The 25,601-nt window shown below is 36.9% G+C and overlaps 1 protein-coding gene across 1 annotated transcript in view; it reads right to left on the reverse strand.

Moving 5' to 3' along the window:
- Positions 1 to 21,092, reverse strand: part of LOC148089985 (zeta-sarcoglycan-like) — a 311,638-nt gene extending 290,546 nt beyond the window's left edge. Inside the window, exon 1 of the mRNA XM_087811269.1 lies at positions 20,626 to 21,092. The gene's annotated coding sequence lies outside the window, so the exon portion shown is untranslated. The remainder of the gene's footprint in view (positions 1 to 20,625) is intronic.
- Positions 21,093 to 25,601: the final 4,509 nt, after the last annotated feature.

The raw sequence follows: 25,601 nt of genomic DNA on the forward strand, positions 1-25,601 counted from the left end.
ACGCCCTCATTTACATATTTAAATCATATGTTAATGAAGCAGAGTTTGTGATTTTTCTCTCCGCGATCTGATCAAACAAATTTAAACATGAATGTAAACTAGTTTAACTGTTTATATTCATTCATTTAAACATTTCATGATTGATGTTGTCGATTGATGTAAATACAGATCATCATTGTGAATGAGATCATATTAATACGTTTAAAAAGTTAACTACTGTGTGTTAATTGATGATCAATATTGATGTTAATGTAACTGAAGTGAACATCTCAACGTGACTAGTGAGGCTGACGTGCATCTGAGCAGCTGATCCGGACGTACGCCACCTACAGGCCGTTCGGGAATTACGATCTATTTACTGCTCTTTTCAGTGTTGATACATATGGACTTTGACGTGAAAAGTGGCTCAGCATGTTTCTTGTGCGTAAAAACCCTTTAGTACACGAGGCCCCTGATGATTGTTCCAGCACTTGGTTAAAAAAACACAACTTGGTCGTCTTTTTATTCAAACTATGACCAGCATTATCTCAAGAAGGTTCATATTCTAACACTCAATATCGGCCGATACTCAAACTCAAAGGTATCGTATCAGTATCGGGTCCATTGAGTGGATCTTGTATATTCTTCTTTTCCAGATATATTTTAATCAAAGAACAAATTAAAAGAAGCAAAAATGACTATTATCATTTTGTTTTTTAAACCTCAACCAAAGATAGCTGTTATTTTTGGTCATTATTTAATTTGTTTTCCCAGTTGTTTGCAGCTGTGAAGCAGCAGGTGTTCCATTTGAAATGAGTCTCACACGAATGCATCATCTTTTTATTATTAGAGGCTGTGGTTCTACACCTCGTAACAAACACTTATTAACCCGCTTGGGTTTGACGTGACAAATCTAATACATTTAAACGCCTTTATCATGATCGTAAAGGCTGGTCATGTGAGAATAACTGACTTTATAATAGAAAATAAAATCTCATGTCTTTTTGCAAAAGAACGAATGTTATCGGAGCCGACTTGCTTTAAAAACACGACCTTGTTAACCAGAGTGTTCGTCTCCCTCCTGTGACGTCGGGAAAAGTCTTCCCATGGCCGTGATTCTGCTTGTTAGACTCCAGTCAGCTCCATGTCAGCCGAGACCCGCGGAACCATTTGGCATATTGGGCACATCTGTTATTAATGAGACGACACCCCCAGCGCTCGTAATGCTTGTTGCCTACAGTTCTTTAAAAATAGTCGGCGAGCGTTCACGCCATATGTTCGCGCCGGAGCCGCATCCCGGCCTCTGACGGCGTCGGATGAGCGTATTTCAAAGCGACGCTCGTTCCGGTGGATTATTTGCGACGCTTAAAAAGACGACTCGTTCAGCCGACTAACTCTGGAATCAACTCTGAGCGTAAATGAATGAGTGATGTCTCCGAGGCTACAGTTGGAAACCTTCCGATTCCAGCTGCTCGATGGACGGACGCCGACGCCGAGGCCGAGGCCCTGAAAACGGGTCGAGGAGACGCCGCCGCCGCCGCCCGGCGCCGGAGCGAGCGGCCGTCACGTAAAGCCGATCGGTTCCGGATGTGACTCGGGAAAAGAAGTTATTAATCGTCCGTCACGAGCGTGGAAATTGAAATGATCTAGATTAGTTATATTTAGGGAGACATTTTTGGGAGCAGCTGTGGCAGAGAAACAGTTTATACAAAGTGGGGAAAACACCGAGCTCAGGCTATGAAAATCAATCATCCGTCCGTCCGTTTTCTCCGCAGCTCGTCCGGGGTTGGGTTGCAGCAACAAAAAAAAGGCAGAAATTTTCTCTTCCCAGAAACTTCTTCCGGATCCTTGGAGGTGAGATGTGAGACACGGCGGCACCTGAACCTGAACTAGTGTCCATCTGGTTCTTTTTACTACCAGTCATATTTAACTTGACGCGTTGACACCGTAATTACCGTGTATTATGGGGAGAAAAATGGTAATAACTATAATCAACCACAGAATGTCTGCTTCAATCTTAATGTATCACATTCTGATAACGTTTGCAGAAGTGTGCGCATTATTGTGTACGTCTGGTGACGGACGTGTCGTGAAAGTGACACATCCTCGTTTACTTTAAAGTTCACCTAATGTGCTGATTTAAGTGTGTCTTAAATTGTTCTAGGACCTCTATTATAATCTATTATACTCTATTATAATCTATTATACTCTATTATAATCTATTATACTCTATTATACTCATCAGTTTATTTTTGCACAAAACTCTCATTTAATAAAGATATTTACATTAGAAAATACGCTTAAGCCCCGCCCACTTAAAACTCTCCCTTTCAGCCACGCCCACTTTGCTCTGATTGGTCACAAAAACATAAGTTGCATTCAAAGACTCACGTAAATTTCACTCACCCCTAAAACTCCCGTTTTGTACATTAAAAACGAATAATAAAAATAAGGTTTGCTGCTTAATGTACACATTAGAAAAACACCTGAAGGCAGAAGTAACTCTCACCATGTTTACATAAATATATATTTAGTTTATTAACATGTTCTTCACTGATGTAGATCTTCTAGAGACACCTGCACCAGAGTGATGTCACCATGTTTACATAAATATATATTTATTTATTAACATGTTCTTCACTGATGTAGATCTTCTAGAGACACCTGCACCAGAGTGATGTCACCATGTTTACATAAATATATATTTATTTATTAACATGTTCTTCACTGATGTAGATCTTCTAGAGACTCCTGCACCAGAGTGATGTCACCATGTTTACATAAATATATATTTATTTATTAACATGTTCTTCACTGATGTAGATCTTCTAGAGACACCTGCGCCAGAGTGATGTCACCATGTTTACATAAATATATATTTAGTTTATAAACATGTTCTTCACTGATGTAGATCTTCTAGAGACACCTGCACCAGAGTGATGTCACCATGTTTACATAAATATATATTTAGTTTATTAACATGTTCTTCACTGATGTAGATCTTCTAGAGACACCTGCGCCAGAGTGATGTCACCATGTTTACATAAATATATATTAGTTTATTAACATGTTCTTCACTGATGTAGATCTTCTAGAGACTCCTGCACCAGAGTGATGTCACCATGTTTACATAAATATATATTTAGTTTATTAACATGTTCTTCACTGATGTAGATCTTCTAGAGACACCTGCGCCAGAGTGATGTCACCATGTTTACATAAATATATATTTAGTTTATTAACATGTTCTTCACTGATGTAGATCTTCTAGAGACTCCTGCACCAGAGTGATGTCACCATGTTTACATAAATATATATTTAGTTTATTAACATGTTCTTCACTGATGTAGATCTTCTAGAGACACCTGCACCAGAGTGATGTCACCATGTTTACATAAATATATATTAGTTTATTAACATGTTCTTCACTGATGTAGATCTTCTAGAGACTCCTGCACCAGAGTGATGTCACCATGTTTACATAAATATATATTTAGTTTATTAACATGTTCTTCACTGATGTAGATCTTCTAGAGACACCTGCGCCAGAGTGATGTCACCATGTTTACATAAATATATATTTAGTTTATTAACATGTTCTTCACTGATGTAGATCTTCTAGAGACTCCTGCACCAGAGTGATGTCACCATGTTTACATAAATATATATTTAGTTTATTAACATGTTCTTCACTGATGTAGATCTTCTAGAGACACCTGCACCAGAGTGATGTCACCATGTTTACATAAATATATATTAGTTTATTAACATGTTCTTCACTGATGTAGATCTTCTAGAGACACCTGCGCCAGAGTGATGTCACCATGTTTACATAAATATATATTTAGTTTATTAACATGTTCTTCACTGATGTAGATCTTCTAGAGACACCTGCGCCAGAGTGATGTCACCATGTTTACATAAATATATATTTAGTTTATTAACATGTTCTTCACTGATGTAGATCTTCTAGAGACACCTGCACCAGAGTGATGTCACCATGTTTACATAAATATATATTAGTTTATTAACATGTTCTTCACTGATGTAGATCTTCTAGAGACTCCTGCGCCAGAGTGATGTCACCATGTTTACATAAATATATATTTAGTTTATTAACATGTTCTTCACTGATGTAGATCTTCTAGAGACACCTGCGCCAGAGTGATGTCACCATGTTTACATAAATATATATTTAGTTTATTAACATGTTCTTCACTGATGTAGATCTTCTAGAGACACCTGCACCAGAGTGATGTCACCATGTTTACATAAATATATATTTAGTTTATTAACATGTTCTTCACTGATGTAGATCTTCTAGAGACACCTGCACCAGAGTGATGTCACCATGTTTACATAAATATATATTTAGTTTATTAACATGTTCTTCACTGATGTAGATCTTCTAGAGACACCTGCGCCAGAGTGATGTCACCATGTTTACATAAATATATATTTAGTTTATTAACATGTTCTTCACTGATGTAGATCTTCTAGAGACACCTGCACCAGAGTGATGTCACCATGTTTACATAAATATATATTTAGTTTATTAACATGTTCTTCACTGATGTAGATCTTCTAGAGACACCTGCACCAGAGTGATGTCACCATGTTTACATAAATATATATTTAGTTTATTAACATGTTCTTCACTGATGTAGATCTTCTAGAGACTCCTGCACCAGAGTGATGTCACCATGTTTACATAAATATATATTTAGTTTATTAACATGTTCTTCACTGATGTAGATCTTCTAGAGACACCTGCGCCAGAGTGATGTCACCATGTTTACATAAATATATATTTAGTTTATTAACATGTTCTTCACTGATGTAGATCTTCTAGAGACACCTGCGCCAGAGTGATGTCACCATGTTTACATAAATATATATTTAGTTTATTAACATTTTCTTCACTGATGTAGATCTTCTAGAGACACCTGCACCAGAGTGATGTCACCATGTTTACATAAATATATATTTAGTTTATTAACATGTTCTTCACTGATGTAGATCTTCTAGAGACTCCTGCGCCAGAGTGATGTCAGCATGTTTACATAAATATATATTTAGTTTATTAACATGTTCTTCACTGATGTAGATCTTCTAGAGACACCTGCACCAGAGTGATGTCACCATGTTTACATAAATATATATTTAGTTTATTAACATGTTCTTCACTGATGTAGATCTTCTAGAGACACCTGCGCCAGAGTGATGTCACCATGTTTACATAAATATATATTTAGTTTATTAACATGTTCTTCACTGATGTAGATCTTCTAGAGACACCTGCACCAGAGTGATGTCACCATGTTTACATAAATATATATTTAGTTTATTAACATGTTCTTCACTGATGTAGATCTTCTAGAGACACCTGCACCAGAGTGATGTCACCATGTTTACATAAATATATATTTAGTTTATTAACATGTTCTTCACTGATGTAGATCTTCTAGAGACACCTGCACCAGAGTGATGTCACCATGTTTACATAAATATATATTTAGTTTATTAACATGTTCTTCACTGATGTAGATCTTCTAGAGACTCCTGCACCAGAGTGATGTCACCATGTTTACATAAATATATATTTAGTTTATTAACATGTTCTTCACTGATGTAGATATTCTAGAGACACCTGCGCCAGAGTGATGTCACCATGTTTACATAAATATATATTTAGTTTATTAACATGTTCTTCACTGATGTAGATCTTCTAGAGACTCCTGCGCCAGAGTGATGTCACCATGTTTACATAAATATATATTTAGTTTATTAACATGTTCTTCACTGATGTAGATCTTCTAGAGACACCTGCACCAGAGTGATGTCACCATGTTTACATAAATATATATTTAGTTTATTAACATGTTCTTCACTGATGTAGATCTTCTAGAGACTCCTGCACCAGAGTGATGTCACCATGTTTACATAAATATATATTTAGTTTATTAACATGTTCTTCACTGATGTAGATCTTCTAGAGACTCCTGCGCCAGAGTGATGTCACCATGTTTACATAAATATATATTTAGTTTATTAACATGTTCTTCACTGATGTAGATCTTCTAGAGACTCCTGCACCAGAGTGATGTCACCATGTTTACATAAATATATATTTAGTTTATTAACATGTTCTTCACTGATGTAGATCTTCTAGAGACTCCTGCACCAGAGTGATGTCACCATGTTTACATAAATATATATTTAGTTTATTAACATGTTCTTCACTGATGTAGATCTTCTAGAGACACCTGCACCAGAGTGATGTCACCATGTTTACATAAATATATATTTAGTTTATTAACATGTTCTTCACTGATGTAGATCTTCTAGAGACTCCTGCACCAGAGTGATGTCACCATGTTTACATAAATATATATTTAGTTTATTAACATGTTCTTCACTGATGTAGATCTTCTAGAGACACCTGCGCCAGAGTGATGTCACCATGTTTACATAAATATATATTTAGTTTATTAACATGTTCTTCACTGATGTAGATCTTCTAGAGACTCCTGCGCCAGAGTGATGTCACCATGTTTACATAAATATATATTTAGTTTATTAACATGTTCTTCACTGATGTAGATCTTCTAGAGACACCTGCACCAGAGTGATGTCACCATGTTTACATAAATATATATTTAGTTTATTAACATGTTCTTCACTGATGTAGATCTTCTAGAGACACCTGCACCAGAGTGATGTCACCATGTTTACATAAATATATATTTAGTTTATTAACATGTTCTTCACTGATGTAGATCTTCTAGAGACACCTGCACCAGAGTGATGTCACCATGTTTACATAAATATATATTTAGTTTATTAACATGTTCTTCACTGATGTAGATCTTCTAGAGACTCCTGCACCAGAGTGATGTCACCATGTTTACATAAATATATATTTAGTTTATTAACATGTTCTTCACTGATGTAGATATTCTAGAGACACCTGCGCCAGAGTGATGTCACCATGTTTACATAAATATATATTTAGTTTATTAACATGTTCTTCACTGATGTAGATCTTCTAGAGACTCCTGCGCCAGAGTGATGTCACCATGTTTACATAAATATATATTTAGTTTATTAACATGTTCTTCACTGATGTAGATCTTCTAGAGACACCTGCACCAGAGTGATGTCACCATGTTTACATAAATATATATTTAGTTTATTAACATGTTCTTCACTGATGTAGATCTTCTAGAGACTCCTGCACCAGAGTGATGTCACCATGTTTACATAAATATATATTTAGTTTATTAACATGTTCTTCACTGATGTAGATCTTCTAGAGACACCTGCGCCAGAGTGATGTCACCATGTTTACATAAATATATATTTAGTTTATTAACATGTTCTTCACTGATGTAGATCTTCTAGAGACTCCTGCGCCAGAGTGATGTCACCATGTTTACATAAATATATATTTAGTTTATTAACATGTTCTTCACTGATGTAGATCTTCTAGAGACACCTGCACCAGAGTGATGTCACCATGTTTACATAAATATATATTTAGTTTATTAACATGTTCTTCACTGATGTAGATCTTCTAGAGACACCTGCACCAGAGTGATGTCAGAATGTATAATTTAAACCGTAATGTTTGGTGAGATTTCAGACGAGAACTTTATTAAGTAATAACTTCAAAACGGATCAACGTCATGATAAATGAACTACTGCATGTTGAAGACTTTAACATTTACAACATGTCAATAAGTAACGAGAGTTTTCACATGAGGTGAACTTTAACCCAAGACTTGATTCTGACGCAGGACTTTGCTGGCAAACAATTCTGGCGTGTGAGAGAACTTGAACTCCGTGTGTGTGTGTGTGTGTGTGTGTGTGTGTGTGTGTGTGTGTGTGTGTGTGTGTGTGTGTGTGTGTGTGTGTGTGTGTGTGTGTGTGTGTGTGTGTGTGTGTGTGTGTGTGTGTGTGTGTGGGGGTGTGTGTGTGTGTGTGTGTGTGCGTGTGTTCGGACTGAGTATGATGGATGATTGGCGGATGTCACTTTGCAAATTACCAAACTACCAACAAATACTCAGACTTTTCTTGAAATGCTTCAAGATGCAGATATTAAAGCTTCTCATTTATGACTAAGAACTGTTACGACTGTTATATCGTCTCAAATCTCTAAATTATGACAAATGATCAATTAAATACAGGCCTCTGCCGTCTCAACCATTTTTAATGGACGTGGAGGAACCTAGTTCTACTCTGAGTCCCTCACCGATGACTTAGACTTTCATTGAAATATTGACATTAGAAAATGATCTTAAGCTCCGCCCACTGAAAACACTTTTTCTGGAGATGAAATCTTGTTGACCATAACCACACCCACTCTGCTGAGATTGGTCAAGCGCGGAGGTTTGTCACCGCGTGTCATCAATTGTCTCCACCTCCAAGGGACTCGTTGTATAAACAAAGCGTGATCACAGCTGGAGGAGGAGTGAAGCCATTATTACATCATCATGGACTCTCGTAACCTCTCGTTCGTCCAGATTTAAGAGCAAATTTATAAAGTAATAAGTGTAAAACATGGTCATGATGAGGTCAAGCGACTCGTTGTATAAACAAAGCGTGATTTCAGCTGGAGGAGTGAAGCCATTATTACGTCATAATGGACTCTCGTAACCTCTCGTTCGTCCAGATTTCAGAGCAACTTTATAAAGTAATAAAGTGTAAAACATGGTCATGATGAGAAGTTACTGCGTCTTGAAGAACATAAACTAAATGACACCAGAGTTGACTTTTAAGAACATTTTCTCAGCTTCGCCATCATTGCAAAGTACTTTAAGGACTTGACAGTAATAAGAGTTAACCACGCACATGTACTCTTGTGTATTCATCTGAAGCAGGAGCTAAAAATAATGGTGTTTATCTTATACAATGTCAAAACAGTAGAACTTTTACAAGTTAAATGATCATTACAAAACAAACCATCAGCACAAGGTAAACAGAAAAGCATGTTTAAAAGAATACAAATGTCATCTCGTCCAGTGTTGACCGATCCCTGGTCCACAAGAAACAAATAACTTATATAATGTCGGTTATATGGATTTTTAACGTCTGAAAAGTGTTTTATTTATTTTAAGTAACATTTGTCTGAGACGGTCGACATGTCAATACTCGTTTAGGTCAAGTTTACTCAAAGAAAATAAAACTGTAAACTGATGAAAACGAGTGAAAACACAAACTCTGTATGATTCACTGATTCCCCGCGAAGGTCTCTGGATGAATATAATCCCGACATTAACCCGGTCCGCGGTGCAAGGGAGGGTCGGGGACCCCCTGGTCCATTCCACTCACAAAATCCTTCATTTCCATTAAGGGGTCGCCTCGAGTCCTGCATCACGATATTGTGTCCGCAGAAGGTCTCTCGGTGTCTTTTGTGTTGTGGTTTTCGTCGCAGTTACAAATGAAGGAATGTTAACCCGGAGAGCAGGAATCAATGGAACTGCTTTTATAATAATGCATGTTGGTGCAGATTTATGGTCCTGCTATTACCGAAGATCAATAGTACTCTGACTGCAGCCGGGATATTGAAACATGCAGGGCTTTGATAAGCAGCGAGATCCGAAGTCACTTCTTCAGACTCACGTCTTTTCCCGATTCCCAAGGACGTCCTTGCGCTTAATGCGAGTTGTGTTACTGCAGTTTGGCCGACAAAGGCACTTTCAATTAAAAAGGTTTTTGTTTTTTTGGTTTTGAATGTTGAAACGATCCAGACCACGGATGCACCGTCGCCAGGGGAGGCCATGTGATCGTGGCGTCCTGGTGGCAGGAAGTCAGACTGTGTTTTAATGAGGTTTTCATCTGAATTCCAGAAGAATTCAGTTGTTCACCTGCTCAGTGAACATGAGGGGGAGCCAAACGGTTGCAGGTTCACTTCCGACATAAAGCAACCTGCGGCATTTTCTTACATGGGTGCACTCCGGTTTCCATCTGTAGATTCTGATCCACAGACCTCAGAGCCCGAGCTGGGGTGTAAGTCTGGATCAGATCACGGATGGAAGGTCTGACCATGAATAGATCTGAAAGTAAGAACCAGAATTTTAAAATGATCCTGAAAGAAACTGGCAGCCAGTGAAGAGTTTGAAGGAGAAATGTGAGTTCTTCTACTAGAGCAGCCAGTGAAGAGTTTGAAGGAGAAATGTGAGTTCTTCTACTAGAGCAGCCAGTGAAGAGTTTGAAGGAGAACTGTGAGTTCTTCTACTAGAGCAGCCAGTGAAGAGTTTGAAGGAGAAATGTGAGTTCTTCTACTAGAGCAGCCAGTGAAGAGTTTGAAGGAGAAATGTGAGTTCTTCTACTAGAGCAGCCAGTGAAGAGTTTGAAGGAGAAATGTGAGTTCTTCTACTAGAGCAGCCAGTGAAGAGTTTGAAGGAGAAATGTGAGTTCTTCTACTAGAGCAGCCAGTGAAGAGTTTGAAGGAGAAATGTGAGTTCTTCTACTAGAGCAGCCAGTGAAGAGTTTGAAGGAGAAATTTGAGTTCTTCTACTAGAGCGGCCAGTGAAGAGTTTGAAGGAGAAATGTGAGTTCTTCTACTAGAGCAGCCAGTGAAGAGTTTAAAGGAGAAATGTGAGTTCTTCTACTAGAGCGGCTCAGAATTCTGGTTTTGTATGAACTGCAGGCGAGACACATCCTTCTTGTCCAGGGTGTCCCCTGCCTCTCGCACGAGGTAGCTGGGACCTCCTGTGAATCAGCGCTAGAAAGTGAATGAATAAAATGACAAGAAGTCCTACCCCTTTGGGTGAAGGTTGACTTCCTTGTTTTATCAGCAGTTGTTTTTTTGTTTTTTTTGTGTGGAGTGAAACGATCTCTTTGGCAGAGGTATGCGCTGCATCGGTGCTCGCCTCATTAGGGGCAACACTGACCTTCAAGGGTAACCATGTCAGCAGTGACGTGCCAGTGTCTGAACCCCCTCAGCCTTGGAGAGAAATGAGTTTCTGCTTCACGTTTGAAAATCTTCATATGACGGACAGGTGTCAGTCCAGTCACAGCTCTGTTGTGTTGGTACGAGTGTGTAGTATCAGAGAATGTACCTCGAGTCTGGAGCAGTACAGTGTAAAGAAAGTGTTCCTTGGATTGGCTACTGTCTGTCTGACCGTGGACCACATCCTAACAACCATGTTTCACGAGTCGCCTCGAACCCTCTTATTTCCTCTGAACTCTCACATCAACGAGGCGGTTCCGTCCAGCAGACACTCACTCAATTTCCTTTCTTTCGGACCATTTGCTGTAAACACTAGAGATGGTTTCGTGAGGAAAGAGAAGAAATTCCTACGTTTTTTCTTCTATTTTCTTAAACACTCAGCCTGTCTGGCACCAGCAGCCATGACATGTTCAAAGTCACTTAAATCCCCTTTTTTCTCGTTCCCTCTGATGCTCGGCTTGAGGTTCAGCGACTCGTCTTCACCGACTCGAGATGCTCGTGCGATCGGCTTATCAGACGCTTCTGTGTCTAATCGAGCGGACGCTGAGTTTTTACCACAGCATTGGTGGTGTTTGAGATGAAATACTACACAAGTTAAGTTGTAAATGTCTCTGGGAAGACAAGTTAAGTTAAAGTAAAGTGCGTGTGTGTTGTTGTCATGTGTGACTCTATTGTATCATCAGTGTGTGTGTGTTGTTGTGATGTGTGACTCTATTGTATCATCAGTGTGTGTGTTGTTGTGATGTGTGACTCTATTGTATCATCAGTGTGTGTGGTGTTGTGATGTGTGACTCTATTGTATCATCAGTATGTGTGTGCGTTGTTGTGATGTGTGACTCTATTGTAGCATCAGTGTCTGTGTGTTGTTGTGATGTGTGACTCTATTGTGTCATCAGTGTGTGTGTTGTTGTGATGTGTGACTCTATTGTATCATCAGTGTGTGTGTGTTGTTGTTATGTGTGACTCTATTGTATCATCAGTGTGTGTGTTGTTGTGATGTGTGACTCTATTGTATCATCAGTGTGTGTGTGTTGTTGTGATGTGTGACTCTATTGTATCATCAGTATGTGTGTGTTGTTGTGATGTGTGACTCTATTGTATCATCAGTGTGTGTTGTTGTGATGTTTGACTCTATTGTATCATCAGTGTGTGTTGTTGTGATGTGTGACTCTATTGTATCATCAGTGTGTGTGTTGTTGTGATGTGTGACTCTATTGTATCATCAGTGTGTGTGTGTTGTTGTGATGTGTGACTCTATTGTATCATCAGTGTGTGTTGTTGTGATGTGTGACTCTATTGTATCATCAGTGTGTGTTGTTGTGATGTGTGACTCTATTGTATCATCAGTGTGTGTGTTGTTGTGATGTGTGACTCTATTGTATCATCAGTGTGTGTGGTGTTGTGATGTGTGACTCTATTGTATCATCAGTATGTGTGTGTGTTGTTGTGATGTGTGACTCTATTGTAGCATCAGTGTGTGTGTTGTTGTGATGTGTGACTCTATTGTATCATCAGTGTGTGTGTGTTGTTGTGATGTGTGACTCTATTGTATCATCAGTATGTGTGTGTGTTGTTGTGATGTGTGACTCTATTGTATCATCAGTATGTGTGTGTGTTGTTGTGATGTGTGACTCTATTGTATCATCAGTGTGTGTGTTGTTGTGATGTGTGACTCTATTGTATCATCAGTATGTGTGTGTGTTGTTGTGATGTGTGACTCTATTATATCATCAGTGTGTGTGTTATTGTTATGTGTGACTCTATTGTATCGTCAGTGTGTGTTGTTGTGATGTGTGACTCTATTGTATCGTCAGTGTGTGTGTGTGTTGTTGTGATGTGTGACTCTATTGTATCGTCAGTGTGTGTGTTGTTGTGATGTGTGACTCTATTGTATCGTCAGTGTGTGTGTTGTTGTGATGTGTGACTCTATTGTATCGTCAGTGTGTGTGTTGTTGTGATGTGTGACTCTATTGTATCGTCAGTGTGTGTGTTGTTGTGATGTGTGACTCTATTGTATCGTCAGTGTGTGTTTGTAAAAAACTCAGCAGTTGTATTTGTCGTATTAAGCCTCTACAGTATTTTCTCTCTTAGGTGTGTAACTTTAATTGTAACCTGTGAAAATGTCAACCGTTGTTTTTCTTAATAACCGTCAAATCCTGCTTGTTTACTTCACTTACTGTGTATTAAGTGTTTATGTTGTTTTCATCATCAGTGTTCGCCTCCAATCAATAGTTATTTTCCGTTTAATAGTCATTAAAAAGTCAGACGTCCGTCATATTTATAAACAGCTTGAAGTCAATCGACTCGGCAGTCGTTTATTTTATCAAACAAGGTACGGATTTAATTTGTGTTATTTTAACGTTTGATTGGATGTGTTTTTTTATTTCACATTCATTTGAAATTAATGTGTGCTTTTAGTTCACTTGTTTACAAAAGTGATTTTTACTCAATAAAACCAGGTTTAATGACTTGAGAATGTTTAAGTATTTTAAAGAACATTTTATCACGTTGCAAAAACACGCTGATAATCATGAAAACAATGATTCTGAACAAACGTTCGTTCTCTGATGTTCTAACCATTAAAATAACAGCAGCGTTCTGACATCGCTGTCGTCCTTCGGAAGAAATGTTGTTGAAACTTTACAAAGACGAGCGTAAGCTTATCTCGCGGCTACAATCTTCATCAAAGCGACGGAAGCACGAGGCCCCGGACACCAATTTAAACAGCAGTCGGGCCCCGAGGATCGTGGAGAGCAGGCAGGATGAGCAGAGATAAGATGCAGCTTGATATGAAACCAATAGAAACGACCTCCACCTCATCGTCGGAGCTTCCTGTCTCTTCTCTCTTTAATCAAACAATTTTCAACTATAATCAAACAATTTTCAACTTTAATCAAACAATTTTCAACTATAATCAAACAATTTTCAACTATAATCAAACAATTTTCAACTGTAATCAAACAATTTTCAACTATAATCAAACAATTTTCAACTATAATCAAACAATTTTCAACTGTAATCAAACAATTTTCAACTATAATCAAACAATTTTCAACTATAATCAAACAATTTTCAACTTTAATCAAACAATTTTCAACTATAATCAAACAATTTTCAACTATAATCGAACAATTTTCAACTATAATCAAACAATTTTCAACTATAATCAAACAATTTTCAACTGTAATCAAACACTTTTCAACTATAATCAAACAATTTTCAACTGTAATCAAACAATTTTCAACTATAATCAAACAATTTTCAACGATAATCAAAAAAAATTCAACTATAATCAAACAATTTTAAACTATAATGAAACAATTTTCAACTATAATCAAACAATTTTCAACTATAATCAAACAATTTTCAACTTTAATCAAACGATTTTCAACTATAATCAAACAATTTTCAACTTTAATCAAACAATTTTCAACTATAATGAAACAATTTTCAACTATAATCAAACAATTTTCAACTTTAATCAAACAATTTTCAACTATAATGAAACAATTTTCAACTATAATGAAACAATTTTTCAACTATAATCAAACAATTTTCAACTATAATCAAACAATTTTCAACTATAATCAAACAATTTTAAACTATAATGAAACAATTTTCAACTATAATCAAACAATTTTCAACTATAATCAAACAATTTTCAACTTTAATCAAACAATTTTCAACTATAATCAAACAATTTTCAACTATAATGAAACAATTTTCAACTTTAATCAAACAATTTTCAACTAAAATCAAACAATTTTCAACTATAATCAAACAATTTTAAACTATAATCAAACAATTTTCAACTATAATCCAACAATTTTAAACTATAATCAAACAATTTTCAACTACAATCAAACAATTTTAAACTATAATCAAACAATTTTCAACTATAATCCAACAATTTTCAACTATAATCAAACAATTTTCAACTACAATCAAACAATTTTCAACTATAATCAAACAATTTTCAACTATAATCAAACAATTTTCAACTATAATCAAACAATTTTCAACTATAATCCAACAATTTTAAACTATAATCCAACAATTTTCAACTACAATCAAACAATTTTCAACTATAATCCAACAATTTTCAACTATAATCAAACAATTTTCAACTTTAATCAAACAATTTTCAACTAAAATCAAACAATTTTAAACTATAATCAAACAATTTTCAACTATAATCAAACAATTTTCAACTATAATCCAACAATTTTCAACTATAATCAAACAATTTTCAACTATAATCAAACAATTTTCAACTATAATCCAACAATTTTCAACTATAATCCAACAATTTTCAACTATAATCAAACAATTTTCAACTATAATCCAACAATTTTCAACTATAATCAAACAATTTTCAACTTTAATCAAACAATTTTCAACTAAAATCAAACAATTTTCAACTATAATCAAACAATTTTCAACTACAATCAAACAATTTTCAACTTTAATCAAACAATTTTCAACTACAATTAAACAATTTTCAACTATAATCAAACAATTTTCAACTATAATCAAACAATTTTCAACTATAATCAAACAATTTTCAACGATAATCAAAAAAAATTCAACTATAATCAAACAATTTTCTACTATAATCAAACAATTTTCAACTATAATCAAACAATTTTCAACGATAATAAAAAAAAATTCAACTATAATCAAACAATTTTCTACTATAATCAAACAATTTTAAACTATAATGAAACAATTTTCAACTATAATCAAACAATTTTCAACTTTAATCAAACAATTTTCAACTAAAATCAAACAATTTTCAACTAAAATCAAACAATTTTCAACTATAATCAAACAATTTTCAACTATAATGAAACAATTTTCAACTATAATGAACCAATTTTCAACTTAAATCAAACAATTTTCAACTAAAATCAAACAATTTTCAACTATAATCAAACAATTTTCAACTGAAATCAAACAATTTTAAACTATAATCAAACAATTTTCAACTAAAATCAAACAATTTTCAACTATAATCAAACAATTTTCAACTAGAATCAAACAATTTTCAACTAGAATCAAACAATTTTCAACTAAAATCAAACAATTTTCAACTATAATCAAACAATTTTCAACTATAATCAAGCAATTTTCAACTATAATCAAACAATTTCTAACTATAATCAAACAATTTTCAACTATAATCAAACAATTTTCAACTAGAATCAAACAATTTTCAACTAAAATCAAACAATTTTCAACTATAATCAAACAATTTTCAACTATAATCAAACAATTTTCAACTAGAATCAAACAATTTTAAACTAAAATCAAACAATTTTCAACTATAATCAAACAATTTTCAACTGTAATCAAACAATTTTCAACTATAATCAAACAATTTTCAACTATAATCAAACAATTTTCAACTATAATCAAATAATTTTCAACTATAATCAAACAATTTTCAACTATAATCAAATAATTTTCAACTATAATCAAACAATTTTAAACTATAATCAAACAATTTTCAACTATAATCAAACAATTTCTAACTATAATCAAACTCTTTTCATTGGTATAAACTACTATGTAGTATAAAGTAGCATGATATATAGTAGCTTGAAAAAATATTAAACATTTCTTAAAACATTTTTTTAATTAATGTATTTTTTAAAGTTGGTAATATTTTATCTCATCTACAAACTCTTCCTTTTTTCACTTCCTTAGAGAATAAATTCTCAGAATTCTTAGTCGATTTTTAGTTATTATCAGGGCTGCACGATATATCAGAAAATATATCGATATCCCAATATTGTCACTTGTGATATACATTGAAAACATGTGATATTTTATAATGTTTTGTCGTATAAATGAAACATTTCTTGAATACACACTTCAACCAATCAGTGTCACGTTCTGTAAAGTTGTCAATTTGTACTTCTATGTCTCATTGTTGTTTACGTCTCCGTCCGTCTGTGAACTGTGCGGCGCAGCTCGTTAGGCTCGGTTGCTATGGCGACGCATTCGCATTAATATCGAATATCGCACATATTTCCAATATCGTGCTGCTCTAGTTATTATTGATCGGACATTAAATGTTTTTTTCAGCCAATAGACTTTTTATAAAAAATGTATTTTATCTCAAATGATGATCCAAACAACTGAAGTTTCTGACTCCGAATCATCTACGTTTGTTCAACCAACAAGCAAAACATTTGATTCCAACACAATTAATGAATGAATTTAATTAACGCGATTGATACAAATATTGATGAAACACTGACTCGTATGTTTCCAATACACTTGATTCCATCTGCTGGCGTATGGATTTGATGTCAGGACGAGGTCAGAAAGAAAGACGGCGCGAGAGCGTATATGAACTCAGACCCGATCAATTATTGCTTACCTCTCCAGTCCAGGTTCGCCGGATAACAGTCGAGGTCATCAGAATGTCAATTTCCATCTTTTTTATTCCGCGGCGGCGCAAGTAGCCGCTTGTCAACATCAATTTGATGCACCGTCTGCAGCGGCGAAGCATCGGAACGCGAGCGAAGTAGGACAACCCGCCTCGCCTGTATGTTGAACCACCAGATTTATGGTGGATTTATGGAAAGAACATCAAATACGACTTCCTCCTGTCAGGATGTTACACAATACAAACATTGTTACAGGAGAGGAAAAAAAAATCCAAAAGCTGTGTCAACATTAGACTTTTGATCCCTAATAAAATAGATAATTCTGAGATTCTGTATCTTTTTTGGTCAGTTTTTTATGTTAGTACTTACTTATGTATAAATAAATGTAGAAATGTTTAAATAAATGTATAAATAAATGTTTGAATAAATATCAACATGTCAAATAAATAAATTACTTTTAATTTAATTTTTGTCAAAGAATGGAGCTATTTTATGTATAAATACACATTTTGTCTTTTATACATTTTGACTTTTATTTATACATTTTGCCTCCTATTCATTTAGGTATTCATACATTTTGTAATTTCGTTGTCCATATGTAAATGAAGTGGGCGGGTCAAACATCAGTCCAAGGCAGTGATTGGTTACAGCCTTGGATCAACTACCACTGCCTTGAGAGCGTCACATGTTCATCCAACTATCTTAGCTTCACGGCTAACTTCAGATAATCCTGTGAAGATGCTGTTGCTATTAATTTATGATCTGATATAGATGTGAATTAGAAAAGATCACAGTCATTTATTTATTTTGATCTTTATCCAAACATTTATTTATACATATGTACATTTTGTAACGTATTTATACAAATTATTCATACATTTATACATTATTTATACACAAGTAATTTATCGTCCTTCATACAGCGAAGCATGAAAATATGATGATCCTGGTAGATATGTGGAAACAACACTTGCTGAAAATACTTCTTCCTCCTGTCAAGAAGTCTCATGATACAAATATTGACAGAGGAGAGAGAACAGTAGGTAGAATCTAAAAAATAAAACAGTAAGACGGGGTTCCATGTCAAATATTTTCATAATAAAAGCGATATTTATGAGATTCTGCTTCTTTTTATTCCAAATGTTCTCAGGTAGTTGTCGATTTAATGCACCAGCGAAGCATCGGAACGCTACTGAAGTATGAAAAACGTTTCTTTTTTATGTTAAACTATGAGAATTATGTTGGATTTATGGAAACTATATCCGTAAAATACTACTTCCTCCTGTCAGGATGTTCCACAATACAAACATTTTAAAGGAGAGGAACAGTGAGAAAAAAAAAATCCAAAAGCTGTGTCAACATTAGATTTTTGTTCCCAAATGAAAGAGATAATTCTGAGATTCTGCATCTTTTTTGGTCAGTAGCGACTCAGATGCCTGTCAACAACCAGCAAAGCATGAAAATATGATGATCCTGGTAGATATGTGGAAACAACACTTGCTGAAAATACTTCTTCCTCCTGTCAAGATGTCTCATGATACAAATATTGACAGAGGAGAGAGAACAGTAGGTAGAATCTAAAAAATAAAACGGTAAGACGGGGTTCCATGTCAAATATTTTCAAAATAAAAGCGATATTTATGAGATTCTGCTTCTTTTTATTCCAAATGTTCTCAGGTAGTTGTCGATTTAATGCACCAGCGAAGCATCGAAACGCTACTGAAGTATGAAAAACGATTCTTTTTTATGTTAAACTATGAGAATTATGTTAGATTTATGGAAACTATATCCGTAAAATACGACATCCTCCTGTCAGGATGTTCCACAATACAAACATTTTAAAGGAGAGGAACAGTGAGAAAAAAAAAATCCAAAAGCTGTGTCAACAGTAGATTTTTGTTCCCAAATGAAAGAGATAATTCTGAGATTCTGCATCTTTTTTGGTCAGTAGCGACTCAGATGCCTGTCAACAACCAGCAAAGCATGAAAATATGATGATCCTGGTAGATATGTGGAAACAACACTTGCTGTTAATACTTCTTCCTCCTGTCAAGATGTCTCATGATACAAATACTGACAGAGGAGAGAGAACAGTAGGTAGAATCTAAAAAATAAAACAGTAATGTGGGTTTCCATGTCAAATATTTTCAAAATAAAGGCGATAATTCTGAGATCCTGCTTGTTTCTATTCAAGGCATCCAGGATCCTGTCATGTGTTTATCGTCACATCTACTGCTTGCCTTGACAGTTCTGAACAAAAGGAGGCATTTCCTCATCGTGACTCGGCGCGTCACGTCTTTTGACGTATTCAAGTCTTTCCAAGTGTTCTTCAGGCGTTAATGTAGTTATCCGTGTACCATGAACGTCGTAGCTTCCTCATGTATTTAAGGGGATTATTCGAACTCATTTAACTTCAGGAAGGTTTGATGTTGGTCTTTCATGACCTTTGGACTAATTGTCAAATATACTCCATGCATATTTGTTGGACCATCCCAAAAAAAAAAAAAAACACCAAAGCATCCTGAGAAAACCCTGAACCACATATTTATTTCTTAAAAACTGGAACATACTGTACAAACCCTGAGTGAAGTAAACCTGCTCCTGCAGCCTGGAATGAGGAATAAAAACCTTCCTGCTGTGAGACTGCAGCCTCGCGCCACACACACTGCTGGGGTCCATAAAAGCTGATATACTCTTGGGAAATAAAGTGCAGAATCATTCATTGATAGCTCTGGACCCAGGATGGAGAGGAAAGGAAATGGTCTCGGTATATATGGTGAATATAGACTCCAGATCAGGCAGAATATTGGAAGGTTTTTTTTTTTTTTAGTCCAGCTTGAAATCATCATATTCTTTCATTTTTAATTATTTTGTAATTGAAAATAATGAAGATAATATTGAAAACAAGTTGGTTTCAGACGTGTTTAAGATGATAGTTCAAAGAAAAATATTGTGAGGATAATAAATAAATAAATAAATCTTCAACGTCTATTTAAGTGATGAATTTAAGTTGAAAGTATTAAAGGCTTATTTTTTCCTCCTGTGTTTTCTCTCCAACCCTTCATCATAATTTCTTCTACATTCCTTCCTTTGCATCAACTGCTCGTCGTGTTGAGATTCATTCCATTCATTCCAGGCACGATCTCTGGTTTCCAATCAACACCGTGAGAAGGTTCCAGGAGAGAAGATGTTGCGTTCAAGTCCCAACATTGAGATGAAATAAAAAAAACATAGTCGCCAGAGAATCAAACCCATCCACACCCATAACATCTGGACCTCCTGAGCTCCTACCTTCAGAGGGTCCAGAGACGGTCCATGAGTGAAGACTTGCTCAGGAAGAAAAAAGGTAAGTCCCGCCGGAGGAGAAGAGGAGGATGAACAGGAGGAGGAGAGGAGGGAAAAAAAAGTTGATGTTTAAAGTCCTGGACTCTCTGGTTCAATTCATCTCGTCATGTTTCCATCAACCATCCGTGGATCCCAGCAGGACGCGCAGAGTTCCCGGGTGAGGAGACGCTGGAAAACACGCCAGGACGAGGAGGAAAAACCGCGCGTGATGCAGCTTTTTTTTTTTTTTTTCAACACTTCACGATCAAGAGAGTCACGTGGAAATAAAAACACGTCAGTTTAAGATCCGAGAAGGATTTCCTTCCTCGCGTCTGGAGCTGATGGGAGGGAAAAATCCGAGAGAAAAAAAAGATTCGCGTCTGAGAGACTTTCATGCGGCAAACCGCCAGAGATAGAGGCTCTCCTGGAAAGAAAAGAAAAAGAGAAGGAGGGAGAGAAGGAGAAAGAGGAGGAGGAGGAGGAGAGAGAGAGAGAGAGAGAGAGAGAGAGAGAGAGGGAGCTGGTGGGAGAGATGCTGAGGAGAGAGTCGGGACGAGCTGAGAGAGGAAGGTCTGTGCCGTTTATTATTTCAATGACTGACGTGTGTGTGTCGGTGCGCGCGCGCGTGCGTGTGAGTGTGCGTGTGTGGGGGTGTGTTTGTGTGTGTGTGTGTTTGTGTGTGAGGAGGAGGAACAGGGGGTCGTTCTAATCACACAGAAGGAAGAGCAAATGTTGCCCTGCCAGGCAGAAAAGAAGGATTGAAATGCAGAAGATGCTGCATAAAGTCTGGTGTGTGTGTGTGTGTGTGTGTGTGTGTGTGTGTGTGTGTGTGTGTGTGTGTGTGTGTGTGTGTGTGTGTGTGTGTGTGTGTGTGTGTGTGTGTGTGTGTGTGTGTGTGTGTGTGTGTCGTGAAGGCATAAATCTGTTCACAGCTTATTCATGAGGTCGGGTGTGAGGCAAAAATGGTCATGAGTAAAAACAAATTACGCCTCTAAATTATTTGAGCTCCGTCCGTCTCTGTGGACGCATGTCTATGATCCAAATAATACAGTTTAAAAACAAATAGTTGTGTAGAAGTACATCTCAGGTGGAGTATACACATGTATATCTCAGGTGGAGTACACACATGTATATCTCAGGTGGAGTACACACATGTGTATCTCAGGTGGAGTACACACATGTACATCTTAGGTGGAGTACACACATGTATATCTCAGGTGGAGTACACACATGTATATCTCAGGTGGAGTACACACATGTACATCTTAGGTGGAGTACACACATGTATATCTCAGGTGGAGTACACACATGTATATCTCAGGTGGAGTACACACATGTATATCTCAGGTGGAGTACACACATGTATATCTCAGGTGGAGTACACACATGTATATCTCAGGTGGAGTACACACAAGTATATCTCAGGTGGAGTACACACATGTATATCTCAGGTGGAGTACACACATGTACATCTTAGGTGGAGTACACACATGTATATCTCAGGTGGAGTACACACATGTACATCTTAGGTGGAGTACACACATGTATATCTCAGGTGGAGTACACACATGTATATCTCAGGTGGAGTACACACATGTTTATCTCAGGTGGAGTACACACATGTTTATCTCAGGTGGAGTACACACATGTATATCTCAGGTGGAGTACATACATGTTTATCTCAGGTGGAGTACACACATGTATATCTCAGGTGGAGTACACACATGTACATCTTAGGTGGAGTACACACATGTATATCTCAGGTGGAGTACACACATGTATATCTCAGGTGGAGTACACACATGTATATCTCAGGTGGAGTACACACATGTTTATCTCAGGTGGAGTACACACATGTATATCTCAGGTGGAGTACACACATGTGTATCTCAGGTGGAGTACACACATGTGTATCTCAGGTGGAGTACACACATGTATATCTCAGGTGGAGTACACACGTATATCTCAGGTGGAGTACACACATGTATATCTCAGGTGGAGTACACACATGTACATCTTAGGTGGAGTACACACATGTATATCTCAGGTGGAGTACACACATGTATATCTCAGGTGGAGTACACACGTATATCTCAGGTGGAGTACACACATGTATATCTCAGGTGGAGTACACACATGTACATCTTAGGTGGAGTACACACATGTATATCTCAGGTGGAGTACACACATGTATATCTCAGGTGGAGTACACACATGTATATCTCAGGTGGAGTACACACATGTGTATCTCAGGTGGAGTACACACATGTATATCTCAGGTGGAGTACACACATGTGTATCTCAGGTGGAGTACACACATGTGTATCTCAGGTGGAGTACACACATGTGTATCTCAGGTGGAGTACACACATGTATATCTCAGGTGGAGTACACACATGTATATCTCAGGTGGAGTACACACATGTATATCTCAGGTGGAGTACACACATGTATATCTCAGGTGGAGTACACACATGTATATCTCAGGTGTAGAACACACATGTATATCTCAGGTGGAGTACATACATGTATATCCCAAGTGTACAACACACACCTGTTTTACACTTTGATCGATGCTCCTTTCGAGGAAATTATTTCACAGAAATAAAGTCAGAAACCTGTTCACTTTCCACACAAACTATCAAGTTCAGTCGACACGTTTTTTCACTGAACTAGTTCCTTGTGTGTTGATTAGATGAGATGAACTTTACTGATCCCTCTGAGGATCTCTTTCGGGAAATTAGGTTTTCAGTTCACAGCAGACGATGGTTTAAGGAAAACAAGAGCAAAAACAAAGTGCAGACAAAATGCAATGGATGATGAAGTGCAAACAAAAGAACAAATTGCAAGGCATGACAAAGTGCAAACAAAAGAACACATTCAAGGGATGACAAAGTGCAAACAAAATAACTAATTGCTAGGGATGACAAAGCGCAAACAAAAGAACAAATTGCAAGGGATGAAAAAGTGCAAACAAAAGAACAAAATTCAAGGGATGACAAAGTGCAAACAAAATAACAAAGTGCAAGGGATGACAAAGTGCAAACAAAAGAACAAATTGCAAGGGATGACAAAGGGCAAACAAAAGAACAAAGTTCAAGGGATGACAAAGGGCAAACAAAAGAACAAAGTTCAAGGGATGAAAAAGTACAAACAAAAGAAGAAAGTGCAAGGGATGACAAAGTGCAAACACAAGAACAAAGTGCAAGGGATGACAAAGTGCAAACTGAAGAACAAAGGGCAAGGGATGACAAAGTGCAAAAAAAATAAATAAAATGGAATCAAAAAGAAAAGTATCATTTTTGTTGAAAGTGTTCATTATTGATCATTAATGTTGATTAATTATGTTGACAGACACGTGTCTTAAAAGGTCACGGGAGAAGGTCAAGGACATTTATGTTTGTATTTTTTTCCACTGCTTCTGTGTTTGTTTTGTCAATGACTTTAAAAATAACTAAAATCTGAGACATTTGTGAGTGTTTGACTAATCTCTCTCTCTCTCTCTCTCTCTCTGTCATGTTTCCCCTCCTCCCTTCTTTCCTGTCCTCCCCTCATACCCTGATGTTTCTCTTCCTCACCCTCGTCTTCCTCCTCCTTCTTTTGAAGTCTCTACTTTCCTTCTCTCTGCTGCTCTTTATCTTCCTCTGTTCTTAAACACAGGAGACCTCACGCTTCCCTCCTGCGTCTTTCCTCATAAACTTTCTGCTTCTGGGTAATTCATCTTTTTTCCTTTTTTTTTCAGAGGACGTCGTTCTGACACCGGAGCCACTGACCTCTGCGACGGAAGCACATTCCCATATTATGACTCTACTGAACACCATCTTTAGTTTCTGGGTTTTTAAATAGCTTTTCTAAGCATGTGACGCTTCTGAACACACGGTGATGGCAGATTAATTGGTTGTTCACAAAGGTCGACACGTCTGCGCTCGCCTGAGGAAAATATGATCAACATTTCATAGCTTGGTGATCCATAAGAAACCCAAAGACGGCTTTTGTTTTGAGGCTTCAAACCTGGTCGTGACGGAGCCTTCGTCAATATCTGGAGAGTTTCTACAGCATATCACAAATAATAGAATCCCAAACATGTGGAGTGTGCAGCCTTGACCTTTGACACAAGGGATACCACGAACACATTTGTTTTCGGGGCCTTCGTGTCACCTTGACCCTGAGACAACACAAGGGATACCACAAATACACTTGTTTTCGGGCCTTCGCGTCACCTTGACCCTGAGACGACACAAGGGATACCACAAATACACTTGTTTTCGGGCCTTCGTGTCACCTTGACCCTGAGACAACACAAGGGATACCACAAATACACTTGTTTTCGGGCCTTCGCGTCACCTTGACCCTGAGACGACACAAGGGATACCACAAATACACTTGTTTTCGGGCCTTCGTGTCACCTTGATCCTGAGACAACACAAGGGATACCACAAATACACTTGTTTTCGGGCCTTCGTGCCACCTTGACCCTGAGACGACACAAGGGATACCACAAATACACTTGTTTTCGGGCCTTCGTGTCACCTTGATCCTGAGACGACACAAGGGATACCACAAATACACTTGTTTTCGGGCCTTCGTGCCACCTTGACCCTGAGACAACACAAGGGATACCACAAATACACTTGTTTTCGGGCCTTCGTGTCACCTTGACCCTGAGACGACACAAGGGATACCACAAATACACTTGTTTTCGGGCCTTCGTGCCACCTTGACCCTGAGAATAACACAAGGGATACCACAAACAAGACCATGAGACAACACAAGGGATACCACAAACACATTTGTTTTCAGGGCCCTCGTGTCACCTTGATCCTGAGACAACACAAGGCATACCACAAATACATTTGTTTTCAGGGCCTTTGTTTGATTAGAGAAAGTATTCAATCATTTATTTGTGTTAAAAGACAGAAAAGTGTTGTTTCTTTAAAAGAAAC

This window comes from Callionymus lyra, chromosome 1 (assembly GCF_982586985.1).
Source record: "Callionymus lyra chromosome 1, fCalLyr1.hap1.1, whole genome shotgun sequence".
In the NCBI taxonomy this organism is placed as follows: domain Eukaryota; kingdom Metazoa; phylum Chordata; class Actinopteri; order Syngnathiformes; family Callionymidae; genus Callionymus; species Callionymus lyra.